General features: G+C 38.9%; 1 long non-coding RNA gene across 2 annotated transcripts in view; it reads right to left on the bottom strand.

Moving 5' to 3' along the window:
• Nucleotides 1-18,619, bottom strand: part of LOC118557909 — a 54,253-nt gene that overhangs the window by 11,868 nt on the left and 23,766 nt on the right. The window contains exons 2-3 of one of the 2 annotated variants that reach the window (XR_004928104.1): nucleotides 13,118-13,273; nucleotides 5,995-6,167 (exon numbers count right to left, since the gene is read on the bottom strand). This is a non-coding gene — a long non-coding RNA (uncharacterized LOC118557909). Of the gene's footprint in view, nucleotides 1-5,994; nucleotides 6,168-13,117; nucleotides 13,274-18,619 lie in introns of those variants that run through there. The other variant, XR_004928105.1, reaches the window with a different exon arrangement.

Consider the following 18,619-nt stretch of genomic DNA (forward strand, 5'->3'; position numbering starts at 1 on the left):
AGCTCGGACAAGCTCCTTAGAACTATAAACCTAACCCTAACTACAGATTTTGTCCTCAGATGGTTAAATGACCAGATGACATCCTCTACCTTATAATAAGAGCACTCCTTTTTTACATTCATTATCTCTCTGCAAACTTTGGTTGCATCCATCAAGTCCACAGCTGCTTTGAAGCATCACTCGACCCCACCCTGCTCCACTTTCTTCTTCTGTTTCTCTTGAGCTCCTCACTCTGCTTTTTTTTTTTTTTTTTTTTTTCAAGCTCATGAGAGGAGACATGGCCATAAATCTCAGAGCAGCTAATGAACTGCATTTAACAATAAAATGCACTGGAAATGGAACATTTCATTTACAAGGAGATCAATGGCAAAGACAAACGCCCTTCTCGGAGCGACTAGTTAGCGGGATGATGTTCCGCAGGCAATCCAATCAATCACAGCACACCGACACTGATATCAATCAGACAAGGGGATACAAGAAAAAGAGAAAGAAAAAAAAAGGGCTCATGTGTTTCTCGCAAAATGTATGCAGGGTCTTTATTTAAATCAAGCTTCTCGTCACTTAATCAAAAGTCCACATTATTTCTCTCTTATTTCTTGGATAATGTCACTATATTCTCTTTAGATCCAACTCGGTTTCCCTCTTTTTCATCCCCCCCCCTCATCCTCAGCAGTTAAGAGGCAAAAAGAAGAGAAAAGTGAGTGATAACCATCCGGGGAGTCGAGTGCTCCATCACCACCATCTCCATCTGCGAAGCGACAAGTTCATAATGCCAGGCATCTGCTTTCATTTATAAAGACCTCACTTAGCCCTCTCTCACACAGATACACACACACTTTCAGTCTCTCCAGCTCCTATTCTACAAACTTGCCTTCTCCTCTTCCACCCATCCGGCTGGCTCATGGAGGTGTCTGGTCCATCTTACTCATCTGCTTCTTTTTTATTTTTTTCTCAAATTCAGAGACTTGCATCCTTTTATTTCCCCCTTCACCTGCAAACCGGTGCAGCTAAAAGGAAGATTTGTGGTGTATTTGTAACATTTTGGAGGCATGTGTATGCAGAAACCACCAACAAGTGGAATTAGATACTCAAAACACTGAGATTAATTATTAAAAAAACAGATGATTTTGTAAACTTTACGCACTGTGAAGTTCAAAAGAGAAGGTAATTCAAAACTGCATCACCTAAGTAATTATTCACATTGTATGGAGTTCTAGAATATTTGCAAGTACATTTAGTAAATTTATAGTTAGTCATTATGTCAGTCATTTAATCATTTCATAGTTACACTGCAAAACATAATTTAGTGAACAAGGCACTTGCAACCATTAGGGGGCGCACTTCTCCCACAGTACAAAAAAAGACCTGTAGAGAAGACAAAAAGAAAGGAGCGAGAGAGAAAGAGAGAAAGAGAGGAGAAAAACTTGCTGTATCCATTATGAAGTAAATTTTATGAAATTGGTTTTTATCATGAAAAATAAAATGAAACATCTGTTGTAAATATATTTGGATACATTAGTTTGTCCTCGGAGGGCTGCATGGAAATCGCCTGCAGTGTGTGTGTGTGTGTGTGTGTGTGTGTGTGTGTGTGTGTGTGTGTGTCTGTGTGTCAGAAATTTTGCGCACAAATTTTTGGAGTACATACATGCTTCATTTATGCAACAAAGTGGCCACACAGAGTTTTAAACCGATGACAGACCAAAGCTTGGAGCTGAAGAGTGTCCATTAAGTAGTTCAGATGCTTGTACTTCGATATTAAACTTCTTTCTGGGAGAAAAATACACACCATACGATGAAGAGGAAATATTTGGGCAGTTAACATGTACGATAGTGTTACTGAAGTAATTCCAGCTGACTAAAACATATACAGGCCCCTTCAAAACAGAGCAATGCTAGTTTCTCCATAGCAGCTCAACAATAAGGGTTTGAAATCAAAAAGGGAACCAGCGCCAAAAGAGGAGCACTCGCTTTTTGCTGCCAGGAAAGTACTTTTAGAGCTTTTTCACATGTTTAGTACAACAAGTTCAGAACCATCAGTGTCTTCTTCCCTGATGAACTCATGGGTTGTTTCTAAGGTAAGTTTCAGGTCGTCAATAAAAGCTATCTTCACCAAATTGTAGCTCCATCTTGTTGCCATGCTTGTACATTTCATCATTCCTACTTCCTTTTTGCTGATAAAAGATCATCATTACCCATGGAGAGTGAAAACACTGGACAGTTCAGCTTTTAATTTTGGAGTGTTTTCATTAATTATACAAAAAACAAAATAGGAAATCCTAAAATATCATATAAAATTACAAAATTTGAATATTTCTATCATATCCATTCTTTTTTTATCTGATCCCCTTTTGGATCAATTAAGTGATGAAATTAGGTCAAACCATATTAAATGAGAAACCTGATTAATATGAGTTATACAACCACATTTCTCCACCGCAGACTGTTTAGATTATAGAACAATGTTTATTATCGAAAAAAAATATGCATTATTATATGCTGCAAAATGACAAAAATCATTAAAGTATACAATGTTGCAGTAACTTTGGAGGGGATGGTAAAAAAAGGGGGGGGGGGGCTTAGACAGTAGACTGTGTTTTAAAATATTCAGATTTCAAAAATGGGGCCAAAAGAGTTAAGGCTATTTGAGATGTCTTACATTTTTCAGCGAGGTTATCTTATTGGTCTCTTAAGAGCTATACGTGCCTACATGGGTACAGCAGTTTCCTCCCATACTCCAAAGACATGCATGTTGTTTACACTGGTGATTAAATATTATCCACTGATATGAGTACATGTGCATATTCGTTTGCTCTGTGATTGTGCTGTGCCTGTGACTGACAGGTAGCCTTTTGGCATGTACAGGAAAAACAGAAGGATGATGACACAGAATATGATTATCTTTTCACTGTGCGCTGTAATATAAAAACTCCCAATAAGAATATGTAATAGACAAATAAAAACAGTTTTAAAAACTGTATGCAACCAAAGGATTATGGCAAGGATTATTTGAGTTTTAAGCAATTTATTTAATCATTAAGCAAAATGTGTACTTCCTTTAAAATCCCAGAAACTTTGGTTTATAAGTCTAACTTATTATCCACTTGTTGAAATGGTCACAAAGAAGCACACATTGACAATGCTAAAGAAAGTCACAACCAAAAATTTAAACCAGGTAATCTCACTTGTAATTGTAGTAAATCTTTAGATCCAAAAAGGCCTGCGCTTTATAGCATTTGAACAAATCCCAAAGACCCCAACGTGCTTTTCACAATTACTAAGACCTTTGGTAATTACTAAGACAAAGGTACGAACTAAAGCACTCCACACCAAACTGGCACAATAGTGGCCGATGGTAACATAGGTGGTTAACAAATATATGAAGTGCGTAGCCTATATGGCAATCTCAATAGTCATATAATGCATATATTTACACCAGGGGTCAAAAACTGAGAGCTACTTTATTGGTACTGTGTCATACGAAGGGCTACCTGTATTGACCTTTGAGCTACAAGAGTCCAAGCTCACCTTAACTTTACGTAATATAAACATGTTTTTAATGCTTTTGTCATTTTTAGATTTATGTAAATACAAGTAGGATTAAAAAGGAAGAGCAACTGAATAAAATAGCATTTTAAATGCAGTTCACTGGTGGTTTTTTTTTTTTTTTTTAACAGGCTTGAGGGCACCACCTATTGTCCTGGGGGACCACCTGGTGCCTGCGGGCACCATGTTGGTGACCCCTGATTTATACTATGTCTTCAACATCAAGTTACATTTTGGCCTACTAGTTCATAGCTTGCCATTCAGGCATTGCTATATACTTGTTCAACCAAATAAATGCTTATAGATTCTTAACAAACACTATCTAATGGTAAAACACTTTTACACCAGTTGAGTGAGCGACATTCAGCCTAGTGACATTTGCTATTTTCACACTGAGACATACTTATACTGAGCTCCTAAAGGGACATTGAAGGAGAAACAAATGTGTCATGTCTGGCAGTGTAGCATTAAGAATTGCTGTCTTAATGTCAGACAGAGCCCAACAGATTTTACTTTCACAAGTGGAGCATTACTGCTTTCGCTGTAGTGCTCCGCTTGATTTATATATGCATAAAGCTTTATTAGATTTTATTCTGGTACTATTTCATGTTCAGTGGACAGAAAAACAGGAAAGTTGAAGAGAAAAAAGAAGAGAAAAAATGAGATGAAATGTTAAACGGGAGCAAAGGTGAAAAAAAATGGAGGAGCGGAAAAGAAGACAACAAGATAATATCCTCAGTATCTGCTTCTTCGCATGTAAAGAGAGATATAATGAGAGAAGCAAAACCAATACAAAGCAAGCCAATAATGTATTATAAGTACAAACAGCCAACGCCATGATAACATCACTGATAAATACACAGTATTATTAAATACTAGATGTATAAAGTGACAGCTAAGCTAATAATAGGGGTTTTCTGTGTAAAAATGAGTCTGTAAGCACCTTAATCTACGCACCTGTAGGTGTTTGCGAGGGTGCACTTGTATATGTAAGGTTTATCCATAAGGAAAATGCTCAAAAGTGGTTGTGAGGAGCCCAAGACCCAACCCCCCAGGGCGCCAAGGCAGACATTGGGGAAATCAGAACCCCAGACGCCCGAAAGATCCCCCAGAGCAAAGGTGCCCAAGAGGGACAAACACAGGGACATCCACCTCCACATCCCAGGGGAGAACAGAGAGGAGCCTCAGGAAACCCCCAACAGCCACAGTGCTGAAGGCCCCAGGAGCTGCGGCGACAAGCCTGCAGGCTCCGCCGGCAGCCAGCCGTGTCGGACCGGATCCAGCAATGGGCCCAGATACCCAAGGCCCAGGATTTGGGGCCAACATGAACCTGAACGTCCCTGCCATCCAGAGCCCACTCCATTAACCCTGAGACGCTGTCTCGCCCACACCCTGCCTTCCAGAATCCGGGGGACAGCAGAAGAGGCAGCCCCAGCTCCAGCCACCCTGCAGGACCCAACGCCAATCCCCGGCTCCGAGCCTGACCAAGGGGCCCGCTCCTCCTTCAGGCCCCAAACTCCGGATGGCAATCGGAGAACAGGGGTGTGAGCAAGACCCAGCGGCGTCCTCGGCATGTTGATCCATGTTGTTCTCAATTGCATTTGAAAATGGGGGAGAAACCTTAATGTCTAAATGCAAATGGGGGCAAAGGAAGCCACCAGGGAAGAAGCCTACACAAACATTTTGCTTTATAGCTGGCATGTCATAGGGCACCATTTCAAGCATGATTTTGGTCTACATTTTCAAATCTAATGGAAGCTGAGCTCAGTTTATTAAGGAAAACTCGTCTGCAGTCACGTTAAAACTTTTTGTCCTTGAACATGTAAATGCTCAATTGAATTTCAAAGCTCTGTATACTGAGGAAATACTATAATACAACAGACATGCAATTATTTTTTGTCAGTTATAGACCATTATTTAGATCCATATCTTCATTGGGATAAATTATCTGAACTATTATTGTTACCAAATAGGATTTTACTCCAACAGAAATGTCTATGAATGATGTTACTGTGGTCCTTTGTACAATACACTGTAAGATCATACCTATATACTCTTCAACACATCTGATTCTATATAGTTGTACTTAACAATGTTAATATTTTAGGCTCTATAACTGACTTTGCTGCAGTCATTTACCAAGGGCTAAATGTCCTCGGGACAGTGTTGTTGACACCCTCCTCCCCCCATCTGGCTTTAAAGCTAATAGTCATTCTCAGTGGGAGCCAATGGGTCGCCTATGCCTTTGCCGTCATCATTAAGCACCATCGGTTTAATGAACGCGCTGTTTAGGAGTGCTTGGACCTTCATGCTCCACCGCTTCATTAAGTGGAAAGCAAACTAATATGGGTAGCAACCTAGAGCTCACCTCTAGAGATGAGGAAGGGAGAGCAGGCTCAAGAGAGGAAGGCACAGATGTACACAGTGTCAGATCTCTGTTTTATTGCACTCTCCATTTTGCCCCCAGAGCGTCCAGACTTTCCTTTAATCCTTTTAAAAAGTTTGGTGAACAATTCTTCAGGCTTTCTGAAGGTCCTTTAAAGCTGTTCCTCAGACTTTGGCTGCCTTCACACTCATCCGTTGTCCCATATCCTGGGGTGCTGGACTGTCGGGGATCGGGAATGCTACATGGTGCAACGCAGAAAGGGAACGTCAAAATATCCAGAATCAAAAGATTTTTTTTTGTTTGTGATGTAGTTTTTACATTTCTAATTCATGTCAAAACAAAAATTGCCCTTGCTGGAACTTGGATTAAAGGTAATAATGAATGTTCAGAGGCCCCTTTCTCCCCTTTATGTTAAGTTGCTAAATTATTTAAACCATATCTGTCTGCTGCTTCTCTGGCAGGAGGCAGGAAAAAGTCCAGTCTTTCCCCAAGAAAGGGAAATCAGGCTGGCAGAAAGGAAATAGATTGAGAGGGAGAGAAAATTAAGTTACGGCAAGCAGCTGATTAGTCATATATTTGAGAAGCGAGATTGGCATCACAATCAGTTTGAGCCTTTAAGCAGTTATCTTAGGGTAATGCTAGTACTTTATTGTAACACATATTTACTGTTATAAATTAATCAGGATGACACTCACATGTTTTAATATTTCCATATATATATGTTTGAGCCCTTCCCACTGATTGATCATGTGATATTCTGTATCAATAGATTCCTTGTAATCATAGGATTATGAAAATCTCAAACAAATGGCAATTCAAATTTTATTATGCTGGAGTTAAGAGTTAACGTGGCAAAAATATGTGTGAGAGATACTAATCAAGTGGACATATGTTGGTGAAGATTCTCAGTTATCCAGGTCGTGATCACTCCAAAAAGAAAGGTTAAAGAATAAAACAACTGGACCTCTATTCTGAATAATAAAGACATTTTGCTTCCCATCCAGGAAGCTTTCTCAAATTCAAAATCTCTGTCTATAAAGCTTGGAACTCCACACTACTCCAGACACCTTTTTTTTTTTTTTTTGAGAGATCAAGTGGACATACTCATCTACTGACACTACAGCATTTTAAGAGTTTTGCTTGTTACAGCAATTAACTGTGAATTAACTAGACATTAAAAACTCTGAACACTGAACCAGTGTCGTTTCAACACACAGGACTCTTTGGATCTTTAGATTGGATCTTTTGTCACTTTGTTACCAAGGTGACAAAGCGTATCATTATCCTTCTCTTCTTATCATTATTATACTGATTACACTCCTTACTGGTCAGTTAGGACTAAATATACACGTCTACATGACAGGTGGCAAGTCTAACAGATCAAAGCCTGCTTAGTTGTGTTCCAGTGGTGGACTTAAAGGGAAGCTGTGTTATCACTGATAAAGATGCTCAGTAAGCGACATATCTTGGTCATTTCTGCAGGAAATTCAGACATTTGCTATGCATACATGTCATATTTCGATTCAGAAGTACCAACAAGCAGGGGCCAAGGAGGACAATGTCCGCACTGATGGATTTAATTGAGGTTTTGATGCCACAACAAATCAATAAACCTCATAAAATCATGTGACGTTTGATTTAGGTCTGCCTCCAAGATAAGAAGTGTCCCTCTATCTGGCCCTAAAAACTTTCCCAAAGCACCACTGTTTGAATCTTTTTGAAATAAATAGGAATGTGCTTAAAAAAATAAATAAACAAAAATAAATCTAGGTGTCATGATCCCTAGGTGTTTAGCTTGTTGTTACTTTATGTTCTGGAGACAGTGCATCTTTCTGTTTTTCATCTTTTTACTGTTGTTTATTTCCGTTCCTTGCTTATTGTCTCTTATAATTATTCGACAGTGCCGCAGGAGTTAGGGAGCTTTTTGTCGATTGAGCTCGTCTCAATCGTTGTGTCCTCACACAAGACGCTTCCACCGCATCGCCTGCTGGCGGTGGTCAGAGGGCCCGGACGTATGGCAGCCTCGCTTCTGTCAGCCTGCCCCAGGCTTTGTTGTTTCTGTTAGATCCTGACTTCTCTGCCTTCCTGTCATTTGTTCAGTTCGTGAGTTAATTTTGTCATAGTCTATTTATTCATTGTGATGTTTATATTATTGTTAGCTTCTGTTTTCCCCCTGTCTCTGTCATTCCATTGCACTCCCTCTCCTTCAGCTCATTACCAGCATGTCTTCCACCTGTGCTAATTACCCTCACCTGCCTCTCCTTCTGTTCCCTCCCCTGTTTAACCTGCCAGTTTCATCGCCCTTTGTTTTCGTCCTGGATCTTGTGTACACCTACCCAGACTGGATTTTTCGCTGAATCAAGTCACCGTTTACTTTATCATGCGGCTCCCTGGCTCTTGTCTGCATTCTGGTTAATCTACAAACACAAAAGTCATGACACTATAGCAGGAGTCTGCAACCTGTGGCTCTGGAGCCGCAAGTGGCTCTTTGGACCATCCACAGTGGCTCTTAATAAATTTGGCTACAAATTATATTTTTATTATGGTATTTAAATGTAATAATGGTAATAAATTTTCTCTTCGAATAATTGCTTTTAATTTTCACAACAAAATGATGCTGAAAGTGCCAGTAATATTGAATTTTTAATCAATCTTTTTTCATTATGTTGGAAACAAAGATTGTTTTTACATCATTATCCACAAATATCAACATGCCAACCATTATCTTTTTTTAACCTCAAAATTTACATAAAAGGGCATTTCTTTAACAATGACAACATATTTCCTACAGTAGATCTTTATCAAAAATTATAACTTGTCTTTTTTCAAACGGCCAGGCAACATCTGTGGCGCTTAACGAGTTTAATTCAAATGGACTGTAAGGAAATTGCTCTTTAGACTGTAAAGGTTGCAGGCCCCTGCACTATAGGTATTAGCTAATATCTGAAGATGGAAAGCTTAGGTACACTTGAACTTGCATCATCTATATATTTATATTCTTTTTTAAACTTTATTTCTCAGATTCGTTTTATTTTCTTCCTTAGTTATGGATCACCCTACATGGATGTGACCAAAAAGTCTAACATATGTATGCCTACTAAATAAAAAGCCTTTTTTTCCCAATCACAACAGATAAGAGAGCAAAACTTTACAATAGTGACTTTGATGAATTAAGACAATTTGCAAAAAGGATTTTGTTTTATAATGGCTTTTCTGTAATATATTTTTTAAATATATCCTTTCATTTTGTTCTTTTTAACACGTGACCCCTGTTTCTGGACTGAAGTCTGTCAGAATAAAGATCCTCTGCACCACCCACTCTGGTTAACTGAACCATCCTAATTATTTGGTCTTCCTCAGCATATGCCTGTCGGAAATGTTTATAGCCTTCCCTCAGCACCGGTCTGTCCCACAGACATCAAATACTCTGACGTTAGATGTTTATAGTCGACTTAGAGACGTGTGTGATATATGCTGAATAAACGGAAAAGAATTATGGCTGTTGTATAGAATTAGGAGGGGCCCATGATGATTTTCTGCCAACCTCGTTCTCATTTCAGACAGTTATGGACCTAGGAATGGCAAAAAACAGCTGCTCCTCTGACCATAAAGCCCAGCAGCGAACCCTTAATTGTTGCTCTGAGGAGAGGGAATAATTTTCACCCCAGCTTACCCCGGGGAGAAGGAGCTAAGGAAAGAAGAGGGGGCAGCGAGGTAGCTGCAAGATAATGTGTGAGTGGACAAAATAGCAGAGTGGATGGCAGAGGGATGGGATATTCTAGGGAAAGGTTAAACTAAAGATGTCATTGACAACTTCTGTGAAGGGTTAACACTAGAAACTAACACTCCGTCCAAACCAACCTGGATTTTACCTTTTCAGCTCTCCCAGAACTCATCATCCAAATGCAGACTGTAGTTACAGATAAGTCTCTACATTAAAAATAATCATCAAATACTTAATTTATTGCACTAATTCAGTTTATAATCTTGTTTAAATGCTTCCCAAAGTGAATGTTTTTAGAAATAATGTTTTAGTAATTTAGTATGTGCAATTTATCAACCATCTAAACTATCTGGTTGTTTCTAAACAACGGATAAAACCTGAAGAACTATTAGCTGTGTGGCATTTGCTGTTTAATTTTTAAGCCGTTTTAATTTTAACACTTAGCTGATTAGTCTGACGTACTTATTGTTGTTTAGATTTCTGTTTTACATTTAAGATGTAAAATATATACATTTAAAATATCCTCTAAAGGATATTTTAATTAACCTTGATTAAAGTAATATGCAGTAAAAATAAACAAACAAATGTAGGATTTCCATTGGTCTTATTATTATTTTTTTCAGCATCAAAGTTAGCAAAAACAAAAATGAAAAACAAACAGGCCAATCAGGAAGACAAGTCGTTCTGGAAAATAGCCTACACACTTCTCTGCAGAGTTAACAGTGAGCCCGATTGGGACTTTTACATATCAGCATTGGTTAGTATATGGAATCTGTGTAGGTTACGTGTCTGTAGACGGCAGAGGCAGATGATGATGGAGAGAGAGCTGTGAAAAAGTAAAGTGAATGAGTGGGAGGTGGTGAAGAAAAAAAATAGCTTGGTCTTTAGTTGTCATCCGCAGTGTTAATAAGCCAATATCAGAGAAAAGTGTGAATAGTGTTACAATGAAGTTCTAAGAGGCTAATTGATTCAGTAGAGAGGTCTTGTCACTATAGAGGCCCTTTAATCAAAGATAAAACAACATAATACTATAAGTAAGTCTGCAAATCAGAACTTGAAAAAAAAAATCTTTATATGAATAAGCAATCCTATCTCAGATAATAGAAATATCCTCATATACACTCTATGCCTAAATAGACTGAAGATGTACAGCAAGGTTCCAGGTGATTTTTTTGCCTGCTTTAGTCGGGATCTCACACATAATCCAATAAGGGAACAAAGACAATTTGCCAAACCAACTAAAGTCCAACTAATGCAGCAAATGCTCCCACAAACTCCACGGCAGCAAAGGCATCATATGATGCTTACCAATAACCAATTACACTTTAAGAAGTGGGAGAAGAAGTAAACTAACATGGTTGGTTGCTGGTTTCCTCATTGAAAAGAGTAGCAGGTGGTAGGCAGGAGAAACTGGCTGTACGCAGCATATTCATGGACAGCTGAACAGAAAGAAAAAGTGTGGTAGGAAAATGTGCACCAGCAACAGGAATAACCTCAGCTTTGAGAGGATTGTAAAGTAAAAATCCACTAAAGATTTCTTGGGAGCTTCACAAAGAGTGGACTGAGGCTACAGTCAGTCAGTGCATTAAGAGCTACTACTCAGAGACAAATCCTGAACCAGAGACAGTGTCAGAAACGTCTTACCTGGGCTAAAGAGAAAAAGAACTACACTGTTACTCGTTGGTCCAAAGCCCAGTCACCAATAGTCTTGCACCTGTGCTGGTTCAAACCTGAGATACTTATGCTGTTTTAAAACTACACCATCATCCTCATAAAGCTGTCAGCAGAAAGAAGCATGAAATATTCCAAACTCTCTTGGCAGATGGTTGAGGGCTAGCCGTGTTTCCACCAAAGATTTTTATGCAGATTTTAAAATATTGCATGAAAAAAGGTTTTTGGAAATGGCAAAACTTAAAAATACTTCCTCCATTTTGCACTAGAGTTTTTACGCTCGCTTTAGGAGGTTTTCGGAGATTGCGAACAAGAGTTAATGCGCAAGACGGAAGATGGAAACATATTTGCTGAAAAAGTTCTGATGTAGTGAACATTTTACCTCACATGACTGATCAGCTGTTTCCGCTGTCGTCATCTTCCCACATATTCCCATAACGTGCACAGAATTTGACTTTTTTTCTCTATGGCTCCAGGCTGGAAGTAACATCGTCAATACAAGTTGACATGACAGAAATATTACAATTTGACCGATAGCAACACATTCCTGAAAAATCTCTAAATTTTTTTTAGATATATGGTTCCTGCTAGATTGCAACCTCTATTTCCTGTTTATTACAGCCATGCTTAACGTCAATTTGTGACAAAATTACACTTTGCGTAGTACTCAAAACTAAAAACACGTCTAATTTGCATTTTATTTGCAACATTTAAAAAGTTCGTTCAAACTTTGGCAGTTGGATGGAAACATGGACCAACACCGGCAGATTAAATGGCAAATGATCACTGACTGTGTGAACGTCTTACTGGACGATATTCTGTTTTTTTAATATGTACTCATATGTCAAGGCATTTACACAGCTGCTACTCAAATATCGCAACAATTACCCAGTAAAAACCATTACCTAATCCCATACAATACTACGCAAACACTGTCTGTGCTCATCACGATTCACTCACCTCAGAGGGCTGGATGCTTGAAACTGAAAGTGAAACTGACAGCATAACCAACCTTCTGGTTAATTTGGCTAATATTTATCTAACCACATGGAGGCACTCATTTCATTCCCATATGGTCAGTTTGGTCTGAAATGACACCCCACAAATGCCTTATGTCTTCCCATTTAACATCTGGAAAACATGTCTTTTTCAATAAGCCAACAAGGAAGGTACAGCTCAAGGTTAACATGCCCCACAAAATTTAGTTAAGGGTTAAATGACAAATACTTAATGTTCAGACTTAATGAGGCTCATGGCCTCATTCAGTTACCTGAAAAGACCCAGCCACACCCCTCAACAACTCCCATCCAACCTCCCCATGACAGGCAAGTTGCTGTATTCATTAATTATCAGCTCTACTTTCCACAGCAGAACTGTAACCATGATGGGGAAATGGGGATCAAAAAATGATTAGTGAGGCAAACAAGGCTGATGAATGGGAGAAAAGGGGGGCCAAAAAAGAAGAATTACAGGTCACAAGATATACGAAGACAAATAATTAAAATATTGCTGGGCTAAAAAAAGGAAGCCAAACATTAGACAATACTGAAGAGAGAATTTTATATATTTTTTTTCTGATCTATAAATGTTGCCAAAGCATCCCAGTGCCTGCTCCCCATCTAATTATTCCAATTATCATGGCACTCTATGAAAACGTGATTAATAACACAGCAGATATTGTTGTGGCAATTAGCCATATGGTGGTGGGACTCAGCTCTGTCACGAATTTGCCATTAGCATCTACTTATGTTTGTCAGAGGCGTGCAGCCATGACAAGCTCAAGTTCTGCTCACCTTGCACTCCCCACCAAGAGGTGCACGCTGGGGGCAGAGGATGAGCTCGGCGTTCCTCCCGGTTTCATGCCTGAGTGAGTTTTTTATGTTGCATTCGCTTGGACTGGGGACAAAATGTCAACTGGCGTCTGGGACAGCCCATCAACTTCTGTGCTCCTGGGAAAGGGAAAGAAAAAAGGGGGGGGAGAAAGGACGCACAAGTCAAGCAAAATTATTTGTGTGTTGTGTGTTTTTCAAACATACACACAACGTATTGATGCATATTTTAGCAAGCTATCCCCATTTCCCAAGGTTTCCTTTTTCTCCCCATGCTGTCTGGATATTTCCATCATATGAAATAACATGCCCCCCCCAACCCCCCCACCCCTCTTTCTTTACACGGTGAAATGCACAAAAAGTCATGGTCTGCCAAATTAGTCAAGTTGACTTTGAGTGAGTTTCCACAATGATTTGTACTACTGAAACCCCCTCATTATGACCCGTTAGTGTTCTCCAGATGGCAATAAAAATGCATGAGGTCCGCATGAAGAGAACTTATCTACTTAAGGGGAAAGAAAACAAAAACTCAGAGAGAAAGAAAAGCAGGTAGAGAGTGTTGCTAAGCTGATACTCCTAGGACTGAGAGAGCTTCAGCCCACCGCGGCTGCTGCTGTGCACTTCTGAGAATCGAGGACGTGCATCTTGTTATCTGCCTTGTCAACTTAAGTTGTGTTGTCCTGTTATGCCACATAAGCTCCCATTTGGCTGTCAAGGGTAACGCTCAGAGGATGTTTGACTACCATCTCCGAGAAGTGAGAATGATGAGCGCCGTGGAAAACTTGGTTAGGCCTTCTGTGGAGACAGTAGTATCCTTAATGAAAGCAAAAGGAGAACAAAAAGAAGGTCACTACAATAATGAGAAAAGCTGCTATATTTTCCCCCCACCGGCATACAATCATAAAGGAATCTAAAGTTGACCCACTGCGCCAGTGGGTAGCACTGTTGCCTTGCAGCAAGAAGGTTCTGGGTTCAAGTCCAACCCTGGGTCTTTGTGCATGGAGTTTGCATGTTCTCCCTGTGCATGCGTGGGTTCTCTCCGGGTACTTCGGCTTCCTCCCACAGTCCAAAAACATGACTGTTAGGTTAATTGGTCGCTCTAAATTGTCTGTGAGTGTGTGCATGAATGGTTGTTTGTCTCTGTGTTGCCCTGTGACAGACTGGCAACCTGTCCAGGGTGTACCCCGCCTCTCGCCCATTGAACACTGGAGATAGGAATCAGCAACCCCACGTGACCCCATGAGGAATAAAGCGAATCAGAAAATGGATGGATGGATCTAAAGTTGATTCTTTAGAGACCTGTATGACTACGCAGTTTCATTTAGGTAAATTAAAAAGGGGCTGCAGGGTGGAATCGTTGGTAGCACTGTTGCCTTGCAGCAAGGTCTGAGGTTTGAATCCTGGCCTGGGGCCTTTCTGCATACCCCGTGCAGGGAATCTCTCCCATGGTCCAAAAACAGAACTTAGGTTACTTGGACTCTCTAAAATTGACCTTTGGTATTAAAACACAAAGTGGACAATCCTTACCTAGTTGATGTTTAAGATCATTGCACATGTTCCACTATGGAGTCCGTTCGGTGTCCCAACTTCAACACCATCTAGTACTTTGACTGTTTTTCATACAAGCAGCGGAACCCTAAAACTACTATTTTCTGCCTACTAAACATCTGCCAAAAAAAGAGAAAAACAAAATGAATGAAAATGGGGTTTCTGGCAGCAGCATTGGGTGGCCACGTTATCCCAAACTGTTAACGTGGACTGAGGAGTACAGCTGAAGAACAAGGAATATGGGACCTTTCATCGCCATAATTAAAACAGCAAGACAGATTCGGTAATTGAATGAAAAATCTGGATCTGAGCAACATCTGTGCCATCAGCATAAATCATTTCAATGAGAGGCTTGAAACGCTATTACACCAGTATAACTTAGAGTCGGAGAGCTTGTCAAAGTGCTTCTTAGGGCCGTGTGACTGACAAGGGAAAAGGCGTAAGAGCTGAGACTTTATTCAATATTTTATATTGCTGTTTTAAAAAAATCATTAAGATGATGGCCATATTTTCACAGCACAACGTTAAATGAAAGTGTCAAATGCTGGTTTTATTTAGAGGAGTAACTTGCAGTAAACACAGCAGTTAATTGTCATACTTTAAAGCTCTCAGTTTAAAGGTCAGCGCCTTAAACCAACGCACAAAGGGTACAAAAAGTGGTGATCGTGTGGAAGATACGATAGCCAGTGGAGAGCAATCTCTTCTGAAGCCGGCTGATGTCACGTACTGTCACCTAACCAAAGCTAAATCAAAGGTGCGTGCAAAGGTCAAAGTATTGTCTGCATTATTTCCTTTGTGGTAGGTGTTACAAAACATCAGTGATTACAGCACAAACCACAAACTGTCAAGACAGCACGTAGTATGGAAAACGTTCAAACCAGCAGAGCAAACCCAAACATCTGTCCTATCATAGGACAGTTGTGCAAAGATTTAGAGAAAATCCATCTCCACCGAGTGCATCCTCTTCACTATTCTACAAAATTGTAGAACAGTGAAGAGAAGTATCAAGTTAGTAAAATGATTGTTTTTAAAAAGTCTCTGTTTTGGTTCAAATCACTGCTCATACGAATAACTTCACTTATTTTGTGGTTCTTCAGGGTTCTGTATAATATCCACTGCTGTTAATTCCGCATTTCCTGCCTGTAATGTATATTTTTAGACAGCAAAATAGTCTTTTTAATCATTTTGCTAGTGATATCCAGGTCTTTAAGACTGGTATGTTGAATGATAGTCATCCATTGAATTCCTTACTTTTATTGTTCCTGTTTTTCTTCTACTGACAGATCTATCTATCTATCTATCTATCTATCTATCTATCTATCTATCTATCTATCTATCTATCTATCTATCTATCTATCTATCTATCTATCTATCTATCTATCTATCTATCTATCTATCTATCTATATATGGTGGAAAGGTCTGTAGTGCAGTAGAGAGCAAGAAGGATGGGACTGCAAGGTGTGCTTTTCTAAATTTGCAGGCTAAGTCCACGGTTTTCTCAAAACTCCCTACTGCAGCTTTAATTGTGTTTACTTTGCGTTGGTAACGATGCGCTACCTTGTTTTCAGATTTCAGTTGTCTTTAATGGACAGCAGAATGTTTTTTTTGCTGCTTTTTCCTTGTTGAGATTTGCTTCCAAACTATTTTTTTAGGTAATACAATTAACCAAATATTAGGTAACCATTACTTGCAAAGTGGCAATAATATTTCGATTTATTAAGTTATGAAGAATTATAAATAACAAGTTATTCAATTTTACAAGTCCGTCAGTATTCAGGCCGAAAACAACCCAAAAATGCATTTAGTCACAGTTAACTCATGATGCAACAAGCGGGAACAATTATGTTTTCATATTAGGCCAGGTTGATTGGGATACTTTTTGGGACATTAACAATTGTTAGATGAGATTTATGTAAAGGAGATTTCTGTATTTTTTCTTATGACATTTGTGCTTGTGTGTAAATCCATATATACTTCTGTAAACATTAGCTGAAGAGACTAATTTAAAGTCTGAAGTAATTTTCACTGAGGACCAATATAATCCTGTTACAACCTCTCCAAGGAACCCTGTTTCAGAAAATCCAAACTGTCCCTTTAAGGATAGTAATCTTAGCATTGTAATGCAGTAGTTGGACTCTGTTTTATCTAACATATAAATACATGTAAAAAAACAACAACAACTTGTTTCTCAAGTTAAAAACTAACACTAGGTTTCAGTTAATCCTAATATTTGTATACTCAACATATTTTGTTAATTATATTCAGAACATTAAATAAACACGTTCACTTATACTCATCCCCGCTGATATGGCTGAGCTCCAGGAGTACAATAAGAATGCAAAAAAGTTATCTTTTCAAGCTTTTCAACCAAATTATTGATGTGAGGTACCACTTAAACACAAATTGATGCATTGGACTATTTTAGATGGGGCCAGTCCTCTGAATATGAACAGGATCTTTGGTTAAAAGCGTTAAATATACTGTAATAGGATTAGAGTATGATATACACTAGCACAGTATTGTTTTTATATTCTGTTAATTGAATTAGATGACAGCTGTGTCTCTTATTTTGTGCAGCCCCCTGTGTGTGAATTGCACAAATTAAATACGTGATGTTAAGAAGAGACACCAACCTTAAGCCGAGATGTTTTAGTTTCCAAAACTTTGGCACGTGACATATCTGCCTATGGTATATTTACTGTTTAATGAAATATTAAATATTTTCTGTGGCATGGAAGCTTATGATGACTGCTAATTCAAAAACTTAGTTTGAAACATAAAGAGGCTTAAGAGTTGTTCAGTTCAATTATGAGGCTGTCAGAAGTTACTAAACTGTCCTTGAATAAATTCTCCCTTGTGACTGGAGGAAGCAGCTGTCTGAACGCAGATGTCAAATTTTCAAATTGTATTTCTCCACTTTTGTAACATTAAAGCTATTTGTGAAGATTTGTCACATTTAAAACAACATCTTGTGTATTAGGTTAAAGGGAAGCTTTTCTTACTTTTAGGTAGGGTTTAGTGGGTGGTTATGAGTATTTAATATCTTACTTGCTACAGATATCTTTAAAAACTTTGGCGTGAAATTTTTTTTTTGAAACAGAGTCCAACTAACAGCTAGTCCACACAGGGTTGAGATCTAAGTGGCCTGATGTAATTTAAAAAAAATATATCCAATCTCCTAATGTTATCATCCTCATATTAGGCAAACGGTGTACAAACAATCATGTAGGATGCAATTCTACAGGAGAGCAATAATCATTTTCTTTTGTAACCCACTAACTGAAAGATGAGGTAACAACTCTTTTTTTTTAACAGGCGGCTGGAAGTAAAACGGAGCCGACTGGATCCGCTGCTGCCCAAAGCTAACTTCGAGCACATAGGGGCTGTAGTTTCTGTCGGTAGAACCGGCACGACACCTGCAGACATCTGGGTCCATGTGAGCTGCTTATAATGAAGCACACCTTCAGCCAGAGTGTCCACACAACGGATAATAAAGTCTGGAATTACAGCGATGTTTTCAGATCAAGTTGTTAAATGCCTCAGCTCAGTGATCCAACGTGACAATGGCTGGTATTGAGAACCATGAAGGAAGTAGCATGAAGTTTGCAGTTACGGAGGGCTGATGCTAACCAACCAATAGGGAGCCGTTGTCCCCTTAAGACCACACCCTCCTCATTTGCATAATTAGGCAGAAAATGCATACAGAAATGGAAAAAGGACAGGCAGAAATAGATAAGGTGGAATAAATAAATAAATAAATGGGGTAAATTTATAGAAATGAAAAATAAAAGTGACACAAATATTAAAACATCGACCGAAATAAATACATTTAAAAACTAAGTAATTAATAGCTAAAGTTGACAATTATAATGAAAAATGAATAAATGAGGTGATTAATATGTATAATAATGAATAAA

Source organism: Fundulus heteroclitus, chromosome 3 (genome assembly GCF_011125445.2).
Source record: "Fundulus heteroclitus isolate FHET01 chromosome 3, MU-UCD_Fhet_4.1, whole genome shotgun sequence".
NCBI lineage: Eukaryota > Metazoa > Chordata > Actinopteri > Cyprinodontiformes > Fundulidae > Fundulus > Fundulus heteroclitus.